The sequence below is a fragment of the Odocoileus virginianus genome, chromosome 15, assembly GCF_023699985.2.
Source record: "Odocoileus virginianus isolate 20LAN1187 ecotype Illinois chromosome 15, Ovbor_1.2, whole genome shotgun sequence".
Taxonomy (NCBI): Eukaryota; Metazoa; Chordata; class Mammalia; order Artiodactyla; family Cervidae; genus Odocoileus; species Odocoileus virginianus.
The window spans coordinates 12424607-12451001 of record NC_069688.1 but is presented as its reverse complement, the minus strand read 5'-3'; the positions used below and the strand labels follow the sequence as shown (position 1 = coordinate 12451001).

The 26395-nt window shown below is 45.0% G+C and overlaps 1 long non-coding RNA gene across 1 annotated transcript in view; it reads left to right on the top strand.

The window, feature by feature from the left end:
* The first annotated feature begins 5804 nt into the window (after positions 1-5804).
* Positions 5805-26395, top strand: part of LOC139038382 (uncharacterized) — a 71278-nt gene continuing 50687 nt past the window's right edge. Inside the window, exon 1 of the long non-coding RNA XR_011491350.1 lies at positions 5805-6189. This is a non-coding gene — a long non-coding RNA (uncharacterized lncRNA). The remainder of the gene's footprint in view (positions 6190-26395) is intronic.

The following is a 26395-nucleotide window of genomic DNA, read 5'->3' as shown; positions in this document are numbered from 1 at the left end:
CCGAGGGCTGGTGGGGTTCACCCGGGGTGGCTGCTCCTTCCAGGCATCACTCTGCGGTCCGGGGCAGGTGGACACTGCTGGACGCCTGCTCTGGGTTTCCGCCAGCGTCTCTGGCCTCTGCACTTGGTGTTCTGCCTGGGAGCTTTTCTCCACTCTTCTCTTTCTGGATAACTTCCATTTATCCATTAAGACCGAGCTCCAATGTCTCCTTTAAGAAACCTTGCCTATGTCTGTGAGTCTGTTCTGTTTTGTAACCAAGCTCATTAGTATTAGTTTTAAGATTCCGCATATAAGTGATAGCATATGATATTTGTTTTTCCCTGTTGGACTTCCTTCACTTCACATGATAATGTCTAGGTCTGTCCATGCTGCTGAAAATGGCATTATTTCATTTGTTTTTATGGCTGAGACTCGCAGACAAAGAAAACGAACTTATGGTTACCAAAGGGGAAGGGAGGGAGGAGGGATAAATTAGAAGTTCGAGATTAGCAGATATCAGTTCAGTTCAGTTCAGTCGCTCAGTTGTGTCCGACTCTTTGCGACCCCATGAATCGCAGCATGCCAGGCCTCCCTATCTATCACCAACTCCTGGAGTTCACTCAAACTCATGCCCATCGAGTTGGTGATGCCATACAGCCATCTCATCCTTTGTCATCCCCTTCTCCTCCTGCCCCCAATTCCTCCTAGCATCAGGGTCTTTTCCAATGAGTCAACTCTTCGAATGAGGTGGCCAAAGTGCTGGAGTTTCAGCTTCAGCATCAGTCCTTCCAATGAACACCCAGGACTAATAGCCTTTAGGATGGACTGGTTGGATTTCCTTGCTGTCCAAGGGACTCTCAAGAGTCTTCTCCAACACCACAGTTCAAAAGCATCAATTTTTTGGCGCTCAGCTTTCTTCACAATCCAACTTTCACATCCATACATGACCACTGGAAAAACCATAGCCTTGATCAGACGGACCTTTGTTGGCAAAGTATGTCTCTGCTTTTTAATATGCTATCTAGGTTGGTCATAACTTTCCTTCCAAGAAGTAAGCGTCTTTTAATTTCATGACTGCAATCACCATTTGCAGTGATTTTGGAGCCCCCCCCAAATAAAGTCTGACACTGTTTCCACTGTCTCCCCATCCATTTCCTTATCCATTTGAGGTGATGGGACCAGATGCCATGATCTTAGTTTTCTGAATGTTGAGCTTTAAGCCAACTTTTTCACTCTCCTCTTTCACTTTCATCAGGAGGCTTTTTAGTTCCTCTTCACTCTCTGCCATAAGGGTAGTGTCATCTGCATATCTGAGGTTATTGATATTTCTCCCAGCAATCTTGATTCCAGCTTGTGCTTCTTCATAAACTACTATATATGAAATAGATGATCAACGAAGTCCTACTGGTTGGTCCTACTGGTCCAACGAGGTTCGCATAGTGAGCTATAGTCAGTATCTTATACTTTATATTCAGTAATATATATGCAAAAGGATCTGAAAAAGAATATATATAACCAAAGCACTTTACTATACACTTGAAAACAACACAATATTTTAAATCAATGATTCTTCAATAAATAAGTAACCATTTGAAAGAATGTTTTCCTGATTCTCCCTTTGCTTTCTTACTGGGATGTCCATGTTTCTTCCTTCTTGAGTTCCCACAGTCTCACAAACACCTCTGTAATAGTACAGACTCCAGGCGTTTGTCTGCCCTGAGGCTGAGAGCCACTTGTGGGCAGGGACCATATCTTAGCTTCCTTGCAGCTGGATCATCTGGCATCTGGCCTGGTAGGTGCTTCAAGAACATACTTAACATGAATTTTTCACAAAATGGTTGGTTCCTATTGTGACTCATATTACGCACATGGGTCTCATGCCCGTTGGATTGCTGGTTCTTAGAATACAACTGATGAAAGATTCTGTTCTATAATAACTTTCAAAAAAGTTGGTACAGTATTTCCTTGAGTCTCATTTGTGGTGAGAGGTGACTGTCTTATTTGTCCAACCCATTCTATTGTACTGTTAGGTCCATACCATTTATTTTTGGGGGGCCCCAAAATCACTGAAGATGGTGACTGCAGCCAGGAAATTAAAAGATGCTTGCTCCTTTTTTGGAAGAAAAGTTATGGTCAACCTAGACAGCATATTAAAAATCAGAGACATTGCTTTACCAACAAAGGTCCATCTAGTCAAAGCTATGGTTTTTCCAGTAGTCATGTATGGATGTGAGAGTGGGACTATAATGAAAGCTGAGGGCCGAGGAATTGCTGCTTTTGAACTGTGGTGTTGCAGAAGACTCTTGAGAGTCCCTTGGACTGCAAGGAGATCCAACCTGTCTGTCCTAAAGGAAATCAGTCCTGAATATTCATTGGAAGGACTGATATTGAAGCTGAAATTCCAATCCTTTGGTCACCTGATGCAAAGAACTGACTCATTGGAAAAGACCCTGATGCTGGGAAAGATTGAAGGCGGGAGAAGAAAGGGATGACAGAGGATGAGATGGTTGGATGGCATCACTGACTTGATGGACATGAGTTTGAGCAAGCTTTGGGAGTTGGTGATGGACAGGGAAGCCTGGCGTGCTGCAGTCCATGGGGTCTCAAAGAGTCGGACATGAGTGAGCAACTGAATTGACTGAACTCAACTGATTCTGTTGTACAAAGCCTTTGTTAGAAAGGCCACTGTGGCATGTCAAGTCATGATAGCAAACTATATTCATATTCATTAGAATGAGGTTCAGCTATAAGTGACAGAAAATTCACACCGACAGTGGCTTGAATATATATTTATTTCTCTCATGTGAACATCCACAGTTCCAGCCCAGGACAGTTGGGATGGCTCTCTTTACAAAGTCCTTGAAACCACGACCATCCTTCTACTTAACTCTTCCTAGGATTTAGTCACTATTCTCATGGCCCAATTTGGATTTTCAACAGTCACAACTTCCACATCCCAAATACAGATTGGAGGAAGGTGGGAGGAAGTTACCACATGATATTTTTCTGACACCCCATTGGGCAGAACTTAGTCACATGACCACGCTTAACTGCAAGGACATCTGGGAGATGTAGTTTTGGGGCTGAACAGCCATGTTTCCAGCTAGGGAGGCAAGGGGAAATGATATTGAGGAATAAGAATGGCCTTTGCTACAACATTGACTTGGCACTTTGCTATTTAGATATCATTTAAAAATCTATTATCTGGGCTGGTGCTCGTATGGTAGACAGGATAAGTAGCTTGTCCCAGGACAGACTGCATGCAGGCGGCAGAGCCAGAGGAGCTGAGAGGTGTTTGATGCTGTGCCCATGATGGGCTAGAGCTGGAGCTGCCTTCTGTGCAAACACCCAGTGGTCCTCCTTGTGTCAGAGAGCAGGGGGGATTCCAGTCTTCCCTCCCGAGTAGTCCAGTCTTCCCTGCTGAGTAGTGAGTGCCTTAAGCCCCAGGGCCTAGGGGTATTTTGAATATTGGGAATAACCTCCCCTCCCCCAGCATGGTACCTGGGACTCAGAAGCACTCAGTAAATTATGGAATTGATGACTCATTGTGGAACCTCAACTCTTCCGGTCTAATAATGATAACAGCCTGTATTCTCAAGGCATGTTACAATTTTAGTCTTTCCATCACTGTGGTTTCCAGCTAGCTTCATAGTTTTGGAGTAATCTACAGTTCACAAAGCCATATTCTTCAGGAAGGGCTTTCTTTGGCATATTTGGTTGTTGTTTAGTCACTCAGACTCTTTTGCAACCCCATGGACTGTAGCCCATCAGGCTCCTCTGTCCATGGTATTTCCCAGGCAGGAATGCTAAAGCAGGTTGCCATTTCCTTCTCCAGGGAATCTTCCTGACTCAGGGATTGAACCTGCATCTCCTGCACTGGCAGATGGATTCTTTACCTCTGAGCCACCAGGGAAGCCCTCCTTAGCATACACAAAGGATTCAACACTTGATGAAGCATTTTCGAGTGTCATGTCCCTTTAACCCTCAATGAATTTTGCAGAGCTTGGGATTATTATCCTCATTTTAGAGATGAGAAAACTGAAGTGTAGAGAGGCTTCAAACTTTCTGTAAAGGGCGAAGCTATGCCCCGACCCTGCCTGACTCTGAATGGCCATGGTCTTGCGATTACTCTATTTTTTTTTAACCTATTCATGGGTTTACTTTTGAAGACCTTTTAAAAATGGAAATATAACTGACCTACAGCACTATGTTAGCTCTGGGTGTATGAATAGTGATTTGCTATGTTTATATATTACAAATAATCAGCCAGTCTGGTTACCACCTGTCACTATAAAACATTATTAAGATTTCTCCATCGTGATCACTCCTTAGATATCAAGGAATCACCAACAGTGTGTGTGAAGCACTGTTCGGGAGACACCAATGTGACACCTGTTGTTAGAATCTCAGGAAAAGCTAGCTGCTGAATCAGCCAGCGTTGGGGCGTGTGTGAGTGTGTGCGTGTGTGTGTGAAGAGGGTGGCCCGCCTGTAGGCGGACGATCCGAGCACTTCCTACCCCAGCAGGCGTGGGTGTGGAAGGTACACGAGGTAGGGCGGGGAGGATGGGAGAGGGGCCCTCTCTCTGGAGGAGGCAGGCCGTGTTTTTGGATCTCTTGCCTCGGGGAACCTTCAGAAAGTGAAGACGCGTTCTCCTACTTGCCCTGCTGGACCTGGGGGAGGATGGAATCTGATTAAGATGCCTTCCTTCTCTATCACTTGTGAGGGCTGGATAGTCGTACCGTGGGGTAGGTACAACCTGGAACCCAGAGTCAGCAGACCCAGGTTCCGGGTCTGTTCCCCCTGAGTGTGACGTCTGGGCGGGACTCTTAACCACTCTCATGTGTGACGGGGTGATGATGACACGGCCTCTCTGATGAGGTGGTTGAGCGGAATGACCAAGGCGATGCACTTGCATGCGCTTTGCAAACCGTGACTCATTCTGTGTCCTTAAATGCACCTCTGTCTCCCTCACTAAGCTTATTATAGAACACGGGTGCGGAGGAGAAGGCGGGTGCGTGGGAGCTCAAATCCTGGCTGTGCCATCGACTTCCTGGGCACTTCCCCTCCCTGTGCTTTCATTTCTTAATCTTTAAATGAAGAGAGTAACAGAATCCAATAAACACAGTTGTGAACGTCTTATGAAATCATACACATAATAAGTTCTTACCAAGTGTTAGCTGTGATATTCGTGATGAATATTTTAAAATAACTAATTATGCTCCGAGGATTAAGTCATTTAGCAGAGGAAGGCATTATTTGCCTAAATGTATTTTTATCTATTATTAAATAAAAAAAAACTTGGCCACACTGTGGGGCATGTGGGAATCTTAGTTTCCCCACCAGGGATCGAACCCATGCGGTGGAAGTGCAGAGTTTTAACCACTGGATCGCTAGGGAAGTCCCTTATTTACTATTTTGAAATATGTGATTATTTTATTTTTATTACCATTAGTTTTAAGAGGATTTTCAAAGTTGAAACTGTAGGAATCAAGGCAGCTATTCCTCATTTAAAGCAGCAGATGGCGCTCACGCTGTTTAAATTTTGAAAAAGCTTGAAATACATACATATTCATATTTTCTATTTTTACCAGAAAGAGCAAGAAAAAAAGAAAAACTTAAAAAAGGCCATTGTCTGTGCCACAGGGAGATAATTAGGGTATGTAAAACAGCTGATAGAGTAATTAATAAGAGCAGTGACTTGAGAGTCTTGGAAAGCTCTACTGCAGAACTGCAGGAGAGTAATTGACCTCACCAACATAAGAAAAAAAATCACGAGTTCGCACACAGCAGGAAAAGGCTGTGTTCTTACTTCTGTGGATTTAGAACCAAACCGACATATCCTGCTGCTGCACTTCTGAGCCACACCTGGGAAGCCTTTGAAGCAGTGAGTTCAGAGAGGGCTGTATCTCCACCCCCTGTTCACAGGGACTGTGTTCACAGGGACCGAGACAATGAGGGAGCATAATAAATGCTTGGTAAACATGACGCCACCGCACAAGCAAGAGTCTCGAAATCCAGGCCTCTGTTCCATAAGCTAACCCTGGAGAGACTTGGAAATTCTGAGGTCTTCTCGCCACTGGGTGGTGTGCCCGACCCCCATCCCCATTGCCTGGATGCCGTTTGCCTTCTATGTGAAGTGAGGAGGTAGAAGCAGACACTGTGACCTGTACCGATTCCAGGTAGTCACATCCCCCACGTCAGGAGGAAAGGTAAGCAAGGGTGGGAGCAGTCGAGTTCATGCCCATTGCGTTGGAGAATCTGCATATTCTCCTGGGAAGGTAGCTGCTCAGTGTAGGGATGAGTGTTCTGAATTCTGGTTCTGTCTGGACTTGTTGCATAACTGTAAGTGGGTGGGCTCACCTTATGGTTTCCTCTTCTTCGACAGAGCAGCAGTTCCTTAATATTTGCTTGAATGGGTAATGGAATGACCCAGTGCTCAGTGCTTTATAGAAATAGACATGAATTCTAGGTGCTGAGTCTATGACGGGTGTTAGGGTGGCCAGTATGGGGGACAATCAGTTGGATTTTATCTCTAGTATATTCCTCCTCTGGCCCATTTTCCATCTCTACAGGTCTCCATCAAGTTATGATAGATAAGATAAAACCATCGCGGGTTGAAATTATCCTAAGCCAAAAATGCATTTAATACTGAACATCACAGCCTACTTTACACATGCTCGGAACAGGTCCATTGGCCTGAAGGTTAAAGTGTTAGTTGCTCAGTCGTGTCTGACTCCTTGCTACCCCATCCTTGCTACAGGCTCCTCTGTCTGTGGGATTCTCCAGGCAAGAGTACTGGAGTGGGCAGCTCAAGAGGAACAGTTCATCTCTGTGCTTTATCTTTTGAAGTGAAATTTTCCTGAAAGCTTTTTCCAGGCTATACAGAAGGGCTGGCTGTTTCCTTGGTTACAAAGATTCGCTCCCTGGTACAGAGGGGGTCCACATGGGCTACCTGTTGGTATCCAAAATGGCCAATTGCTAGTGTGTGTGTGTATTAGTATCTTAGCACTGTTTTAACAAAGCGCCACAAGGTAGGTGGTTTAAAACAGCAGAAATCCATTCTCACACAGGTCTGGAGGCTGGAAATTCAAAGTGAAGGGATGAACATGGCCCCGCTCCCTCTGAAGGCTTTAGGGAAGCAGCCTTCCTTGACACTTCCAAGCTCCGATGGCTAAATTTCTCTCTTTTTATAAACCCACCTATCACTGAATTAGATCCACCCTCATCCAGTAGGGCCTCATCGCAACTCGATTACACCTGCAAAGATGCTATTTCTAAATAAGGTCACATCCACAGGTTCCAGGTGGCTGTGAATTTTTGGAGAAGACTCTTAAACACAGCCAGTATGCATGTGGACTAGCTCCCAGACAGGCTTGGCACATTTCCATTATGGTCAGCCTCTCTGTTGCTGCCTCCACTCAGACCCCATGAATTCTCCTGTGCTTTCTGCTCAGTCGCTTCAGTTGTGTCCGACTCTTTGCGACCCCCCTGGACTGTAGCCCACCAGGCTCCTCTCTTCATGGGATTTCCCAGGCAAGAATACTAGAGTGGGTTGCCATGTCCTTCTCCAGCTCACATGCTTCAGGATTTTATAAAATACATTTATATACTTCAATTCATCCAATCATGTCAATAACCCCCAGATGCATTATTTTCACCCCACTGTCAGAAAGAAATGAAGTTTCAGAGAGGTTAAGAGAATTTCTGCAGATCACACAGCTGATGCATGGCAGGAACAAGTTTGTCTGGTTGTGTGCTCATACCATGACTGCCCATAACTTTTCACTAGAAAAAGCAGCATGATTCTTCCATTGCTTCCCTAAACCTCTTTCACTAATGAAGGAAAATGCCTTTTTTTTTTAAGCTTAAATTTGTTTGGCAATGCTCCCTGTCCAGAGATCCATCTATCAGTCAATAGCCCAATCAAACCAATAATATTGATTACCTACTCTGGACTCTGAGGACAGAGTGATGAATGAACTTCTATAATGCAGCAGCAGATAAGACAGATATGCAGACAAGTACACAGGTCAATAATTACTTACACTTTGTGATGGCTATTGGGAAAAGGAGCCAGGTAGAGATCTACTTTAGACTGGCATGGGGTCAGTGAGAAGGAGGGGAAGGTGGCTTGGAAACGGAGATCTGAAGCATGAGCAGGACTCAACCCAGGGAAGAGGAGGTGTGGAAATTTCCAGGCAGGGCAACCTTCCAAGTTTGGAGGGAGCTTGGTGGGCTTGAGGGGGTGAAGGGAAGTGGTGGAGCTGGTGGGGCAAGAAGGGAACCAGGGAGCTGGGTTGAGGAGGTGACTTTAGAAGTATGGCTGAGAGCGAATGGGAGCTGATGTTTTGAAGAGGGAGATGGGGAGAAGCAGAGGGGGTCAGAGAGACTTCGGATGGGAACCAACGGGTGAAAGTGCCTTCTTGGCTCTTTGCACGGACATGTGGGCTTGCACCTGCATTAGCAAACCTCCTTCCCATCCGTGGCTTACTTGCTCACATTTGTGTCCTCCGGGGAGTCACTGCAGATTGCATCAAGAAGGAGGGCCCTGTGCCCCAAGCACAACTTTGGGGCTTCTTCAGGGTCTGCAGCAACTCTGCATTCTGGGGACTGATGTCACTGTCTGTGTTAGCTGTCAGACCTTGTGAGACTGCTGTCAGATGAAACCAACTGGAGCCACAGCCTCCAAACCCCACAGAGTGCATTCACACTTCTACACGTCCATTTCTACACATGAGCAGACTTCAGAGAACTGTTTCCGTTCAGGTGGGAAAGCGACTCAATCCTGATGAGAAAGAAAGAGACTGAAGATGACGCCACTCGCTCCTTATCCAGATTCTTCAGGGCGTGGGGCATGTCCCTCTAAGAGAGCATGTTGATGGCCCTTTGGCTTGCTGCTGGGCTCCAGGCAGCAGAGGAAATCTGGGTGGGAGCAGCTCAGGACTGGGCAGAGACGTGTGTGTGGGATCCCAGACATCTTCAGAAATGAGAGAAAGTGAACACCTTTGACGTTTCATATGTATTTTCCACTGTTGTCCTAATCCAAGAAGCCACAACTGATGGCCTCTGTGCATGTGGTGTTGATGTGTGTCTGAGTGTGTTCGAGAGTGTGAAGGGGGCAAGGAGGCAGAGCGGGAGAAGCTGCTATCTGGGGAGATTTCCAGGCATGTTTGTGCTGAGAATCAAATTCAGAGTCAAGAACCATTTGTGGGGTATCTATTATGCCCCCAGGGACTCTGTGGAACACGTCCATCTATATTACCTTTTGGGTCCTTATGTAACTCATTCAAGTGGAAAAATTATGTTGCCCATTTTACAGATGAGGAAACTGAGGTTCACTGAATTGAATGGGCTGCATTCTATGCTTACCTCCATCATCACTCCCTTACTCTGTTGAAAGTCCTGCCATGCTTCCTCACCTGCCTCTGCACTCAGCTTCCAGTCCTTGAGGGATGGACTATGTTCCGAGTGCCTCTAACCCTGTGTCTGGTACATAGTAGGTGCTCACTGCTGTTTTTCAGTTGACTATTTGTTGAAGTTTAATGTATAGAGAAAATAAAGAAAAGTGTATATATTGTAACGATGCCTTGCATAACTATATATACATACTACAATAACTGATGAATCATCACAAAGGGAACACACCTGTGGCCAGGATTAAGAACCAGAGCTACTGTTACCCCAGAAGCCCCCACTGTGCTCTGTTCTGGTCCCCAGCCCCTCCCCTCATCTCTAGCAATGGTCACCATCATCCTGATTCTAATGCTATCATTCGGCTTTGCTTTTTTCTGAAATTGATGAGGATAAAATCATACATACATCTCATATTATGAATGTTCCTCCATTCTTTTTCGTTGTTGTTCCTCCATTCTTAATACTATGTATGTAGTGTTCCATTCTATGAACATAGCACCATTTACTTGTCCATTCTACTGTGGAAAGACTTTGGGTGGTTTCCAATCTTTGGTGATTACAAATAGGGCTGGTATAAATATTCCAGTATAGGTCTCTAGGTGAAAATGCTTACAGAATATTTGGTGACAAAAATAATTACTAGCTGAATGAGAAATCATGCCGAGTATTTTATAAGTGAAGCCCCTAAGTCCATTAGAGGGAAGTTCGTGGAGTTTGGGGGAGAAGTTGTACATATAAGAGGGCTCCTGGGAGGGAAGTCAAAGGAGGAGGCTCCACAGTGAGTGAGTCCACTGCAAGGTCTCAAAGGGAGGAGTGGGGTCAGGGTGGGAAGATGAGGCTCGAATGCCCAGCGCTGATGCTTGGTCCTCATCTGCTGGGCAGGAGGGAGTCCTGCGTGACTTTGAAGCTTGACAGCATGGTCAGTTTATTTTTTCTCTTTAATTTTTATGAAGGGAAATTGCATTGTCCATGGTTGCCATGGTGAGTTGGGGAAAAAACACAGGAATCAGGGAGCCAGGGTGCGAGGTCGCTGAAGTAGTCGAGCTGTGTGTTAATGAAGTTGTCGTGGATAGAAAGGACCTGCTGGGAGAAACATTGAGAAGAAATACGTAAAATACCAGTTACCAAGAAGAAGGCCAGGGAAAGGCATATTGAAATAGTTGAGCTTGGAAGACAGTAATGCACTTACTATTGCCAGGTGGGTTAGCAAATCCAGGGAAGTGGGCGAAGGGGCTGCATCTAATGGTTTCTGTTTCCTCAGTGACCTTGGAGGTGAGATATTTCTCTGCTCAGAGTGAGGGGGAGCCTCCATGGAGTTGGAGGGAGAGAATCAGGCAGAAAACAATGGATTCTGAATATAAGAAAGAATTATAAATCCCTAGGAAGAAGATTGAGAACTTCTAGAAAAATATCCTGATTGCTTGCAGTCAAGAGTTAAAACAGTAGCTCTCTTTCTAATCTGTCATTTGTAGCATTTTCATGTGAAATTTCTTGATTCCTTTCTATCTAGCCTGTTTGAAGCGTGGGTGTTAACTGGTTTTCCTGCTGTGTCTGTTTTATTGTTCTTTTCAAATAATCAGCTTTTGGCTTTCCTTGTCTTCTGTGGTATGTTTTTGTTTCCAGTTTATTAACTTTTCTTGTTTTATTATATATTTTCCTTTCTTTTCTTCAGATTTGTCCTGTTGTCTTCTGCCCAAATGTTTGCAAGCTTAGCTCCTTAATCTCCCATTTTTCTTCTTTTCTAATATAACATTTAGGGCTACAGTGTCCCTTTAGATGTCATTTCAGGTAAATGCCACAAGTTGGATGGATAGCATTTTTGTTATTATAGGGTCGCAAATATTTACAACTAATGTAAATATTTTCTAGTTTCCATCTTGATTCCTTCTTTGATCTTTGAGTTTTTAAGAAGTATATTTTATAATTTCTGACTATAATTTTCTTTTTGCTATTTTTTTCAATTAGTTGCATTGTGCTTGAAAACATAGTATACTTGCCTCTATGATATTAGGAAATACTGCTGATCACTATCTAGGTCAGGGATCAGCAAACTGTGAGCCAAATCCTGATCATGCCTGTCCTTGTAAATAAAGTTTTATTAGAAGGCAGCCATGCTCATTCATTGACATACTGTTTATGTCTGCTTTTGAGCCAGAACAGCTTAATTAAGTAGTCCTGACAAAGACTGTGTGGTCTGTGAAACCTAAAAAATACTTACTAAGCTGGCCTTCTAAGACAACGTTTGCCAACCTTTGAACTAGATCCATTATTTTAGTAGGATTGCAAAATGTTGGTTCTATATTGCTTTTAAAATAATTCTAGTTCTATAGTGAGAGTGTTAGTCACTCAGTCGTGTCTGACTCCGTGACCCTATAAGCCTGTCAGGTGCCTCTGTCAATGGATTTCTCAAAGCCAGAATACTGGACTGAATTGCCATTCCCTTGTCCAGGGAATCTTGCTGACACAGGGATTGTACCCAGGTCTCCTGCATCGCAGGCGGCGTCTTCACAGTCTGAGCTACCTGGGAGGCCTCTAGTTCTATAAATGCTCTTCATTTGCTAGCTGGGGTCCTTCTATAAGGAGTTTTCTCTACTCAACTATTGGGTTGCCTTGGGGTATTGTTTATATAGGAAAGGCAGGATAAATGCTTGATTTTTTCCCCCCTTTATTTACTAGTCTTCTAGAAGTGAATTTATTTCCTTCATTATGACCGTTTAAAGGTTACCGTTGTGATATACTGGAAGAGTTTCACTCTGTTGCAGTTATTTGCTAATATATTCACTACTGTAGTTTATATGTTTGGATATTGCAAATATATTTTCTGTTCTTGCAGTTATAATAATTCTTACCGTTGCTCAAATGGTTCCGTCTTTGGACAATATGAGGTTCTTGGACTGCGCTCCTGAATCTTTTTATGTGACCCTTGTCATCTTTGGCAACTTCTTTGCTCTCTAATATAACAAGATGCTCCAGGCTTACCTTATATATTTCCTGCCCCAGAAATGATAACTATTTTGACTCTCACTGGTGGGCTTATTCTACATTACCCCTTGAGTAGGCGATGGCATCCCACTCCCATATTCTTGCCTGGAAAATTCCATGGACAGAGGAGCCTGGCCGGCTACAGTCTGTGGGGTCTCGAAGAGTTGGACATGACTGAGCAACTCAGCATGCATTCTACATTTACTTTGGTATATGTTTGTACTTACTAAGAGCTATCACTTTATTCACTTACTTAGATCTATCACTTTATTATTTTTTTCCTTTGTTTGTTTTCTTTTTTTTGGCCATGCAGCATGGCTTGTGGGATCTTAATTACCCAACCAGAGATTGAACCTGGGCCCTCTGCAGTGAAAGCACAGAATCTTTACCACTGGACACCAGGGAATACCCTATTCTGTACTTTCTATTTGACATTTTTTACGCTTCTTTCCTACATTCTTTGCCTGTGTTTTAATTTACTTTAGTTTTCTTTACCCTCCTCTTCCCCTTACTTCCCATTTGGAAGTTATATTTTGTATTTCTAATCTTTTAATGCACACCCTTAATTTTTTAAAAAAGAAATATTTGTTATTTATTTGCTGGCACCAGGTCATTGTTGTGACATGTGGAATGTAGTTCCCTGACCAGGGATTGAACCTGGGCTCCCTTCATTGGGACTGTGGAGTTTTAGCCACTGGACCATCAGGGAAGACCCTGCTTACCCTTAATTTTAACATGCATCTTCATTAAACAGCTCTAGAGTTAAATATATCTCTGAACTCCTGAGAAATGCAAGGCTCTCAGATTACCGTAACCCCGGTCTCCCTCTTTAATCTCACATGTTATTGTCCATTATTTACATTTAGCCTTGTTTTTATATCAATTTAATCACTGGGACTTCACTGAATAATTGATTTATTATGGATTTGTAATTGCTGGTTTAGATTTGCCTGTTTTTTTAAAAGTACCAATTTCCTTGTTTACTATTCTTGCTAGAAAAAACCTCTCCCACTGCAGACTCTGTGTTGTGTCTGCTTCCTGGGGATCTGAATTAACACGGGCCTTCCTTGGCTGCCAGCGCTTTCTTCCTTTTGCTTTTCTTGTTCATCTGTCGAAAAACCCCTTCCCTTTCCTTTCCTGCTCCAGTACTGTTGCCTAGAGAATTCCATGGAGAGAGGAGCCTGGTGGGCTACAGTCCGTGGGTTTGCAAGAGTCGGACACAACTAAGCGACTTTCATTTCACTTTCTTTCATTTTCTTATTCTCTGTTCTTCTACCTCTGAACTACATAAAATGGAATAATTGATCTTGTGAGAACAGAGAGCGGATACTCAAAAATTTCATCCTGGAAGGTGTATTAGTTAGTGTTCTCTAGAGAAACAGTACAAATGGGATTGATATATGTGTGTGTATACACACAAATCCTATATATATACACACACACTATATATATGTATATGTGTGTGTGTATGTGTGTGTGTGTGTGTGTGTATATATATATATACATATACATATATATATGAGAGAGAGGGAGAGAGAGAGATTTTAAGGAATTGCCTGATGCAATTATTGAAGCCGGCAAGTCCAAGATCCGCGGAGCAGGCTGGCAGGCTGGAGCCCCAGGGAAGAGCTAATGTTGTAGCTCGATTTCAAAGGCTGTGAGGAGACAAGTTCCTTCTCCCTCCTGAGGATCTGTCTTTTTTCTTTGCCAACTGAATGGATAAGGCCCGTCTCCACTATGGAGAGTAATTTATGTAAATTCCTCTGATATAAATGTTAATCTCCTCTAACAAAGCTTTCACAGGAACATCTAGACTGTTTGACTGAAAACCTGGGGACCATGTCCAGGGAGCAGTGTGTGTGTGTGTGTGTGTACACACGCGTGTGCGTGGGGAGGGAGGGCACTCCTGGTTTTCAGCCCTGCCATCTCCCATGGGATTTGTGTTTCATCCCTGCAGCGAGTGTGCCTCCCATCCCTGAGTGTGGCTGTGTGGGGCCTCTAGAGTTCAGACTGAAGGAGGGGCCTAGAGATTGGGTGGAGGGGGTCCTGTAGAGATCGGACTGAGGCCCTGGCCTTTCAACCTTGGCAAAGATCCCTGAGACCAGGCTTGTGGTGGGGAGCACATGAGAAGAGCCACATGGGGGAGAGACTAGAGGGTCCTCCTGGGAAGACAGAAACTGCATAAGATTCCTGGGACCCTCATGGGGCTAAGCTGGGGGTGTGGGTGGAAGGTCCCAGTGGGACTGAATTTCCTGCCATCTTGGTAGGATGATGGCTTAAAGCAGATTAAAATTTAATGTAGAAAGCTGACATTTCTTATACCCCATCATCGGAATGTCTGTAATTTGCTTTTAAATACTTCTGTATCTCAGTGTGGTTTCATATATGTGTCAGTTAGTTTAAACCACATCCTGGGTGCAGTCAGTTCCATAAATCAGAAGTTCATCTCTGAGAAGTGGGCATCAAGTAATCTAATCAGAAAGCTCACAGTCCAGAAATGACCGTGAAAATCACTTTTGTTATGTTTTCCCTTTGATCAATACCAGGGACTTTGCTAATTATCTCAATGAGTTTAGAAATAGATTTCACTGGTGACATATGTGGGATAATTAATTAGCTTAATGAATGTAATGAATGTTAGAAAGGGGCAAAATTAGTGCTACTGACATTGTGTGAAGTGAAGTGATGTGTTGTTCAGTTGTGCCTGACTCTTTGAGACCCCATGGACTGCAGCCCACCAGGCTCCTCTGTCCATGGGATTCTCCAGGCAAGAATACTGGAGTGGGTTGCCGTTTCCTTCTCTAGGGGATCTCCCCGACCCAGGGATCAAATCCGGGTCTCCTGCACTGCAGGTAGGTTCCTTTCTGACTGAGCTATGTGGGTTGGTTTAAATATTTTAGAGGAAATTTCAATAATTGCATGGTCTATGAATCTAGTAAGCAAGATGTATATTGGAAAGCTGGATACCCAGGGAAGAGGTGATGTTGTAGCTCAAGTCTGGTGGCCATCTGCAGGCAGAATTCCCCCTTCCTTTGGGGGACCCCAGTCTGCTTTCTCTTAAGGCCTTCACCTAATTAGACGAGGCCCACCTGCTTTTTGGAGGGTAATGTGCTTTCTTTAAAGCCTACAGATTTAAATGATGAAGGTGAAAGTGCTAATTGCTCAGCCATGTCTGACTCTTTGCAACCCCATAGACCGCAGCCAGCCAGGCTCCTCTGTCCATGGGATTCTCCAGGCAAGAACACTGGAGTGGTTGTCATTTCCTTTTCCAGGGAATCGTACCAACCCAGGTCTCTCACATTGCAGGCAGATTCTTTACCATCTGAGCCACCAAGGAAGATTTAAATGTTAATCTCATCTAAAAAATACCTTCATAGCAACAATTAGATTGATATTTGAGCAATTACTTGAGTACTATATGGCCTAGCTAGGTCAACACTTAAAATTAACCATTGCAAGCACTGTCTGATCTGAGTCCTGCTTTCATATGATCTGGTAGTGAGCCTGTAAGGGAGTAGCTTACTCCACCCTGATCTTTAACCTATGGTAGCCTCTGAGCTACTATCACTTCCCCCAAAGAACCTAAAAGTCGTGCACTTCCAAGCTGTCAGATAATAAATGTCTTGGACCTTGTAGTCCTACCATCTCTGACTCAATTACTGAACTCCACCATGATATATGAAAGTAGCTGTAGGTTACATGTAAACAAATTAGCCTGATCTGTTCCAATAAAACCTTACTGATGGAAATGAACATTTGAATTTTATGTAATTTTCACAGGTTCTTCCTGTTCCTCCTCTTTCTGCTCCTCTCAACCATCTAACAATAGCAAAAGCATTAGTAGCTCTCAGGTGATATAAAACAGGGGGTGGGAAAGGGTAGTTTGCCTTCTTTGCTCCATCCCACTGCTGTCTCTGTGAAAATTCACCTACTGTCTCTCATTCTCACATCCTACTTATATCTGGGTGTCACCTAGGTATTTAATAAATCAATCTGGTAGCTCAAGACATAATAGCTTCTTCCGAAAATATGCTTTTTAATTGCGGCTTCTGGGGAGAATTTCTTCCTCAAAGAAGCTACAATGGTAAAATATCCTTTGAGGGTACTGGGGAATTTTTTAATTTAAAAATGTTGTTTATTTATTATTTATTTATTTTAAAATTTATATTGGAACATAGTTGATTAACAATGTTATGTTAGTTTCAGGTATACCACAAAGTGGTTCATTATACATATGTATATATATATTCTTTTTCAAGTTTTTTCCCATTTAGCTTATTACAGAATATTGGCCAGAGATTCCTGTGCTATACAAGAGGTCCTTGTTGGTTATCCATTTTAAATATAGTAGTGAGGCTTCCCTGGTGGCTCAAGTAGTAAACAGTCCACCTGCCGATGCAGAAGATGCAAAAAACGCGGGTTCGATCCTGGGGTTGGGAAGATCCCAGGGAGAAGGAAATGACAACCTGCTGCAGTATTCTTGCCTGAAACATCACGCGGACAGGGGAGCCTGGTGGGCTACAGTCCACTAGGTCGCAGAGAGTCGGGCACGACTGAGCACCTGAACACACACTGCAGTGTGCACTGTCTTTTTGTTTTCTCTCTTTTTTCTGGAAGCGAGCTTTAGTAATGTACCATAGAATGAGAGCCACAGAAGAGTGTTAGAGATAGAAGATTCCTTAGATGATCCCTTTTTGTTAAATCATGGATTTGTTCATCCATTCAACATCTATTGAGTAACCTAGGAGATCTACATCCCTGCTCATAGTAGAGAATTTTTAGCAAATGACAAGTCAAAGCTTCCACCTTGGCGGGTCTTCTCAGTTTCTCTGACCCTCTCCGACCCTCAGAAACTTTAGGTTCAGAACAGGAGTTATTACTAAGGAAATCTCTGAGTTTTCCCTTCTCCCAAGAGAGTGAGCTAGTTCTTCCTCTGAGTTACCCCTGAATCTATCACCTTTCCATTTCTGCCTCTATTTTATTGATTAATAAACTTATTTCCCTCTCATTTGTCTACCCTGCTAGACACTTAGCATCTTGAGAAGCTAACCACATTCATTTCTACATGTCAGAACCTGATACACAGTGGGCTCTCATTTAACACGGGCTGAACTCATGTACTCAGGTAACAAATATTTTTGAGCCCCTACTATGTGCCAGACACTGTTCTGAACAGTGAAAGCAACAAACAGAAATTCTTACCTCCTAGAGATTCTGTTGTCATGGGGTAGGAGGTGGGAGACAGAGAAGCTAAATAAGTGAGCATATAGTAGGTTAGAAGGTGGTAAGTACTATGAAGAAAAGAAGGCAGGCCAAAGGGGGCAGGGGGTGGCTGAGGGGTAGGGGTGGGATTGTCATTATAGATTGGATGATGGGGAAAGACTGAGAGGTGGTGAAGAGAGCCACATTGTTATCTTGAAGAAGTATTTTCCGGGAGAAGGAAAGCAAGTGTAGAAGTTTTGAGATGGGTTGTATGTCTGGAATGCCCTGGAAAAAGCACAGAGACCAGTGTGGCCAGACCTGAGTGAGCAAGGGAAAGGAATGAGCTTTTTGCATTGATTTGAAAGATGAAGGCGACTGGATGACTTCTGGAGACATGGAGACAGAAAGGGAAACTGAGGCTCAGAGAGGTGAGTGACTCTTGCAGGATCAAACAGCATAGCTGGTCAGTGTCGGATCGGAGTCCTTGGGGCCAGACCCCAATCTCTGCCACAGAGGACACTGCCCAGACGCTCCCGAAGTGGGCTCAAGTCTCCAGAGGGCCCAGCACCCTGTTACAGAGACAAAAGGCCTCTGTGTCTTACAAAACCACATTCTTCTGTCCTGACCTGAACAGAAGGGAGAATAAGACTCAGCCAGATACTGTGTCCTGGGAGACAGTGTCAGTCAGAGTCCAGCCACCGGCAGCAGTTCTGCAGTTCCTCATGTTTCTTTCTGCTGGGATGTATTTTTCTCTCTCTGAAACCTTTTAGTGTATGACAAGGCATTGCCCCAGGTGTATCCCAGAACACAAGTCTTTGCTAACGTGGTTAGACAGCCACTTCGCTTCAAAGCCAGGGACTGCTCCAGGGGATGAAACCACTTGGAGAGCATTTTCTATGTGCAAAATATTGCTCCGACATGTTATCATTTACTGGTGCCAACAGATGAGTGAGATTGGAGGTGCTGTACATTCGAGAGGAAGATGAAGGCCAAGAAAGCTGCTGATTCAGTGGTGGTCACTCTTACTGTCCCACCACCACCACTACCACCATCATTTTTGTTTGTGGCAAGGTTTGGACAAGCATAGTCATGGCTCATGTCTGTAAGAAATTTACAATCTGGTTGGGCAGAAAAGTGTTTTTACTCTTTCAGCCACATATTCATTCAATAATGCCTCCATTCTGCAAGACTTTATTGAGCGACTGTTGTATTCCTGATAATTATTGGACATCAAATATGTACTCCCTGTTCTGGAGAGAAGGAGAAGTCTTTAGGAGGAGAGGAACTTTGCTTAGTCTTAAAGAATGGACAGGATTGTATGTGGGAGGCAGAAAAATGGGGGACATTTAGTTCAGGCTGAGGGAGCAGCTAGTAAATAGTGGAGGAGGTAAGAAAGGGAGTGTGTTTCCAGGGAAGGCTGGGGAGACTGGCTTGCCTGGAACACAGGAGATGAGGGCTGGAGTGTGTGGAGGTGAGGGTGTTGGGCAAGATAAGGGTCAGATTTGCATGCCATGAAAGGCTGAAAGGCTCTTTTTCCTCAAGTGACTAGAAGCAGGGGAGTGACACGATTAGACACAGTTTTTAGGAAGATTAACGTTCCTCCTTTATGGAGCACCCTTGCCTCTTTCACTTCTTGATGTAGGAGTCTGATGACGTGACTGGAAGGGAGGCGGCTGCAATAGAAATCTCCCAGGACTCAGTTTGGAGTCTTCCAGGAGGCAGCACAAGGTCACCATCGGAGGACCCAGATGTGGGGGCCGCACACCTGAACTCCCCAGTAACAGGGCCTTGCAAAGTGGGGACAGTAGTGATCGAAGGCAGGTGCTACTCGGCACCGCGGTCGTGGGGGCGTTGTCTCAGCTCCTCTTTCTTTGTAACTGAAGAAACAAATTTGCTTTCTAGAATCTTTATGTGGAACTTCTTCAGTGTCAAGCTTCAACCCTTAAGTTCAATCTTCAAGCCTGCCCAGCAATCTGATTTTGTGCAAGTCACCTCGTCTCTCACGGCCTCAGTTTCTTCCTTTGTGAAATGGGATTTGACCTCGAATATGGCTTCTGAAGTTCCTTTCTTTCTTTTTTTTTTTTAGTATATGTGCTGCCAAAGCGAGCACCTGAAGTTCCTTTTGATTTGACCTGCTTGATGTCTTCTATTCAGTTCAGTTCAGTTGCTCAGTTGTGTCCGACTCTTTGCGACCCCATGGACTGCAGCATGCCAGGCCTCCCTGTCCATCACCAACTCCTGGAGCTTGCTCAAACTCATGTCCATTAAGTCGGTGATGCCATCCAGCCATCTCATCCTCTGTCATTCGCTTCTCCTCCCACCTTCACTCTTTCCCAGCATCAGGGTCTTTTCCAATGAGTCAGCTCTTCGATCAGGTAGCCAAAGTATTGGAACTTCAGCTTCAGCATCAGTCCTTCCAATGAATATTCAGGACTGATTTCCTTTAGGATTGACTGGTTTGATGTCTTTTATTAATGTATGAACTGTGAATTTCCAGATGTTCAAGCTAGATTTAGAAAAGGCAGAGGAACCAGAAATCAGATTGCCAACATCTATTGGATCATCGAGAAAGCAAGAGAGTTCTGGAAAAACATCTACTGCTTTATTGACTACGTATGCCAAAGCCTTCAACTGTGTGGATCACAATAAACTGTGGAAAATTCTTAAAGAGATGGGAATACCAGACCACCTGACCTGCCTCTTGAGAAACCTGTATGCAGGTCAGGAAGCAACAATTAGAACTGTACATGAAACAACAGACTGATTCCATACTCCTTTGAGTGTATCAAGGCTGTATATTATCACCCTGCTTATTTAACTTATATGCAGAGTACTTCATGAGAAACGCTGGGCTGGAGGAAGTACAAGCTGGAGTCAAGATTGCTGGGAGAAATATCAATAACCTCACATATGCAGATGACACCACCCTTATGGCAGAAAGTGAAGAAGAACTAAAGAGCCTCTTGATGAAAGTGAAAGAGGAGAGTGAAAAAGTTGGCTTAAAGCTCAACATTCAGAAAACTAAGATCATGGCATCTGGTCCCATCACTTCATGGGAAATAGATGGGTAAACAATGGAAACAGTGACTGACTTTATTTTTTTGAGCTCCAAAATCATTGCAGATGGTGACTGCAGCCATGAAATTAAAAGACACTTGCTCCTTTTTTGGAAGAAAAGCTATGACCAACCTAGATAGCATATTAAAAAGCAGAGACATTACTTTGTCAACAAAGGTCTGTCTAGTCAAAGCTATGGTTTTTCCAATAGTCATGAATGGATGTGAGAGTTGGACTATAAAGAAAGCTGAGTGCTGAAGAATTGATGCTTTTGAACTGAGGTGTTGGAGAAGTCTCTTGAGAGTCCCTTGCACTGCAAGGAGATCCAACCAGTCAATTCTAAAGGAAATCAGTCCTGAATACTCATTGGAAGGACTGATATTGAAGTTGAAACTCCAGTCCTTTGGCCACCTGATGTGAAGAACTGACTCTTTGGAGAAGACCCTGATGCTGGGAAAGATTGAAGGCAGGAGGAGAAGGGGATGACAGAGGATGAGATGGCTGGATGGCATCACTGATGCGATGGACATGAATTTGAGTAAGCTCTGCGAGTTGGTGATGGCTAGGGAAACCTTGCGCACTGTAGTCCATGGGGTCTCAAAAAGTCAGACACGACTGAGCGACTGAACTGAACTGATTAATGTGGGTCTGTTAACACAGGTTTCAAATTCTGCTGCTTACACGTTCCTACTTGCCAGAAGGTGGCAGTATTGAGTTCTTTAGCAGTACAAACAGCTCTTCGTTTGCTTCAAGTTCTGGGACACCCAAGTTGGAGGCTCAGATACTTTGAATGTAAACTTTTGGTTGCAGGGGGTCTGTTTGTAGGCTTTGGCTACTCTTCACCCTCTTCCCAGCCCTTCAAAGTGACCCAAGCTGACATCTGGTTCATCCCTTTTCAAGCATCAAAGTGCCGATCTGCGTTGTCCCTTGACTCCTGGCCCCCAGCCTGTGTTCTGTGAGCATCCAGGGCATGGGGATGCTGGAGTTCTGAGACCTGGCCTCCACGGTGATGGCTGGTGCAGGTTACACCGGAGATCAGACTGGCAGAGGGCCCTAGCAGTAAGAGTGCTTGGTCTGACCAGGACTCACCAGACCATTCCTCGTCCCTTACCTCAGACTCAAGCCCCACCTCCCTTCCCCCTGCTGCCTGCTATTCCCTTACTGTTGGAACCCTCAGGTCTGGCTCTCCAGGCCCAGCTGACAGCTTCAGGCTTCAGGCTGCGGCCGAGAGTCCCCCGTCACCTGGGTTTTGGTGGGGCGGATGGTTTGTGTGTCCGCTGTGTCTATCAGAAGTGAGGCCTGGGGGCAGCAGGGATGTCCTGTCCACCAATAACTTGAGGTGTGAGGCCTAGATGTGGTAGGCCAGCTGTCACCCATCAACGCTGATCAGTGTCACATCCTCTCAGACACGGACTGTTGATGAGGGTGGACCTGGAGCTGTCTTGCAAAGACCAAGGCTTCCGAATGACCGTGATGAAACCAGGCAGTATCCTCATGTAGGGACAGGGTCCCAGGGGAGTCTGTTCTTCTCGGCTCAGGTCCTGGGACCATCAGCCTCCCTCTCCTTTAGGAGCTGCCCACACCCACCAGATGCCCAACCCTGAGGGTACCATCTTCCCCTGAAGCCCAGCTGAGGAACCTGAATCTGAGGAACCTGGTCACACCAGCCTGCTGTATAATATATAAAATATTTACACATTAAATATTACATTTGTTATATTTTATATAAAATGAATATATTATTATTTAATATATATTCACTTATTTTCATTTACTTTTCTATCTATCTATATGTATACATATATACAAATGTTTGGATGCTTGGCTTTTGACTTCAGGCCATGATGTTTTGTTGTATGTATGTCATTTCATGTCTTGCCATTGGTATATTTTTTTGCACTTTAAGAAATATGGGATAATTATTAATATTCCCCTTGAACGGGAGACTCATGTGGACCTAGGTTCTGGTGATATTTTCCTTTGGTTTAGTTTCCATCACCTTGATTCGATAAATCTCTTTAAAAGACACTTAGTATTTCCACAGTTCTTGGATAATAATTCTCTTTTCTTCCTGGAATCCTATGTCAACCACTTAAGAGCACATTTGGGTGGCAACCTTCTGGCCATGGTGAAACAATAATAAGAGAATATTCTCAGGTCTTAGGGCATCAGGTAATTCTGCAAATCTTTTTTTTTTTTTTTTCACTCCATACAAACTTCATGGAAATAGGTACCTACTGTACGTACTCTACGAAAAGCCAGAGGAGCAATGATCTTACTCAGAAATAGCGAGGTGATTTGAATGATGGAAAATAGAATTATTTTGATTTTGGAGTAATAATAATACCTTTTCTTTGTGTAATATTTTTGGTTTTTCAGAGCAACTTCATATGTATTATCTTATTGTGGCATTACCAAAGTCTAGGAGTATGCATATTGAATGCTATTAATCACCATTTCTTAGTTAAGATAAGAAATCCAGAGCCTTGAGATGTTGCTGCTGCTGCTGCTGCTAAGTCACTTCAGTCGTGTCCGACTCTGTGTGACCCCATAGACGGCAGCCCACCAGGCTCCCCCGTCCCTGGGATTCTCCAGGCAAGAACACTGGGGTGGGTCGTCATTTCCTTCTCCAATGCAGGAAAGTGAAAAGTGAAAGTGAAGTCGCTCAGTCGTGTCCGACTCTTAGCGACCCCATGGACTGCAGCCTACCAGGCTCCTCCGTCCGTGGGGTTTTCCAGGCAAGAGTACTGGAGTGGGGTGCCACTGAGATGTTAGAGAATTGTAAAAGCTTCTACTTATTAAAAAGACAGTCTTCCTCTTCCCCCTATATCCCTCTTCTTCCGTGAAGGAACTGGGAGTGGAGACAGAAGAGATAGGGGAGGATAGGACTGAACACAGCACCTCCTCTCCCTGACCAAGTCCTTCAGACTGATGGTGAGCACTGAGGTGGGGGAGGTGTGAATGCCAAGTTAAACATGATGCTATGTGTTCAACTGCACTGGGCTGTGTTTTTTAACAGTTAAAAAGGCCTGAAAAGCTACGGACTATCCCTGAGGGATGGAAAAGGAGAGAGGATATGGTAGCATTGAAGGTAGGACTCGGAGGGAAAAATAGGCTTCCTGCTCATACTTCACCAGGTTTAGCCTGTTTGAACACTGGCCGTACTTCTTATTTAGCTACTTATCACACATACAACCATACAGATCACAATACTTCTTTTTCTCAGTGGTAGATTCCTCAGTTTAGGTACTGTTATGTATGTGTCCTGCATGTAGTCTTAAGGCTAAAGTGTGTATTATAATGATGGTTTCAAACTTCAGTGCTTGAAGGAGCCAGACAGGGGGCAGAAGTGAAGGAAGCAAGACTAGTTGGGCCTGATGGAACAGAGAGCTGATGCCTTATTTCAATCTGGCCTGTTGTCTTGCAGAAACTGCAGGGGAGGGAGTTTAGATGGATGGGCAATGGGCGTGAGTGGCAGACACTTAGATTGACGGCCACCACAATACCACGCTTCCATCCCCATGGTACCCTGTACTAATGGCCCTAATTCTTTACTCCTCCTTGTATCCAGTCCTTTTCTGTATAATTTACAGTGTCCTCTCATTACAGTTTGGATGCTTTCTTATTCCTGGGCTCATCTCACTGCCATGACTTGTTTGGGCCCAATGGTATATTAGCAGCTGAGACACAAATAGAGGCTTGAGAGAGTTTGTCCTCTTGCACCTCTGCCGTCCCCAGGAGGAGACCCTTCCTGAGCTACCCCCATCCCAGGAGGGGAGTAAGAGAAGAGGGCACAGAACTGGACCACAGCAGGCAAACCCATCCTCGACCAGCTGGCCCTCCACTGACCTGCAGATCATGAAAATGAAAGATGACTGTTGTAAGTCCCTGGGCTTTGGGGTGGGTGGTTATGCAGCGATTTTGCAGCAGTAGTTAAAGGAATATAATTCCCACGACACTGATAACAGGGCACTGTTTCCTGCTGGGCCTCTTAGTGGGCTCAGATTCCTCCACTATTAGTCCTTGGGAATCAGCAGATTGGTCCCCAGACTCCCAGGAGGTGCCGGAGCCTCTGAAGGTGGCCCTGGGTGTTGGCTGTGTTTACGATGCCAGTGGGTGCCCCTTCTTCCTTCCTTTGTTCTGTCTGCGCTGTCCTCAGAGGGCAGGTGGCCTGGCCCCCAGGAGCCCCTTGGCACTCCCAGGATATCCGATTTAGTCTACCGTGTCCCTTTTTTCAGCATTTGTACTGGAGGCTTTTTACAACTTCAAAGAGCTTCTCACCCACATTCACTAATTAATTCATTACTCCTGTGAGTCAAACCAGCAGCAGTGAGGGGAGAATGTTATTAGCAAGCAGACCAGAGGCTCATTATTTAGAATAGGTTGCTCAGAGTCAGGCTTCCTCTGCTGGAGCTGTTAACCCCTTCTTGGCTGACAGGGGCTATGCAGGCAAGTGTGTACCAGGGTCGGAACCTATCAGGAACTCGTTGGTATCAAAGCACCTACTGTGTGCTCAGCTAGCCACCCTGGGTGCCGTGGGGCTAGAAGAAGTTGTGAAACATGTCTTCTGACCACCAGGACCCGCATCTAGTAGAGCACAGGCTCTGGAGTCATGTAATCCTGAGTTTGAATCCTGGCAATTTATAAGCTGCGTGACCTTGGGCTAAGGAGCCCCTGTGAACTGGCTTCCTTGTCTGTAAAATGGGAGACTGTTACCTCTTTAGGGGCAAAGTGAGGATAAGCAATATAATGCACATAAAAGATGCAGGGAAAGGCCTGGCAGCCAGTGATGATGCTCAGTCGTGCCGGGCTCCGTGCGACCCCATGGACTGACAGTCCCAGGCTCCCATGGGATTTCCACTGGAGTGGGTTGCCATTTTCTCCTCCAGGGGATCTTTCCTACCCAGACATTGAACCTGAATCTCTCGTGTCTCCTGCAATGGCAGGTGGATCCGTTACCACCGCGCCACCTGGCACCCAGTGAGTGCTCCACAAACTCCAGTTTTTACTGATGTCACCCAGACCAAGGTCTTCTTGCACATCTCCCATCCCAAGCCTGGTGCAGGTTACAGGACAGCATGGCCGAGGAAAGATACCTGACGGAGAGAGCTGCTTCGGGGTTGTCTTTATTTCAGCAGTGAGACGAGGGAGCAGAGGGGGAACCCGAAGAGCTCGAGGGGTAGGAGGAACACCAGGAGGATGCAAGCATGTAGGGGCCTAGGCAGAGTGGTGAGCGTGGTGAGGGGAGAAGGCGGCAGTGAGCCAGCAGACAAGAGATGGTGTGGGATACAGACTGAGCACACTCACCCATTTAGTCACCCAGTGGTTACTAAGGGCCTGGGGTGGCCATGAGAATGCCCCACTCAGGTCTACGGCCATACCACCCTGAACGCGCCCGATCTCGTCTGATCTCGGAAGCTAAGCAGGGTCGGGCCTGGTTAGTACTTGGATGGGAGAATGCCCCACTCAGATCTCCTCCTGCGGGGCGCCAGACTGACTGCCCAGCCTCTCCCCCACCAGTTCCCCCCTGCCCCCACCCTCAGGTCACCCACACCTCGGTGCTGAGGGTATGTTTCTCCTGGGCTGTTACCTGCCAGTGATTGCTGATGGCAGGCTATCCCCTGGGGGTGCGGGACTCCTCTGCTCATCACCCCTTCAGATGGCTCAGCAGGTAAATAACCCACCTGCAATGCAGGAGGGGCTTGCCTGATAGCTCAGTTGGTAAAGAATCCACCTGCAATGCAGGAGACCCCAGTTCAA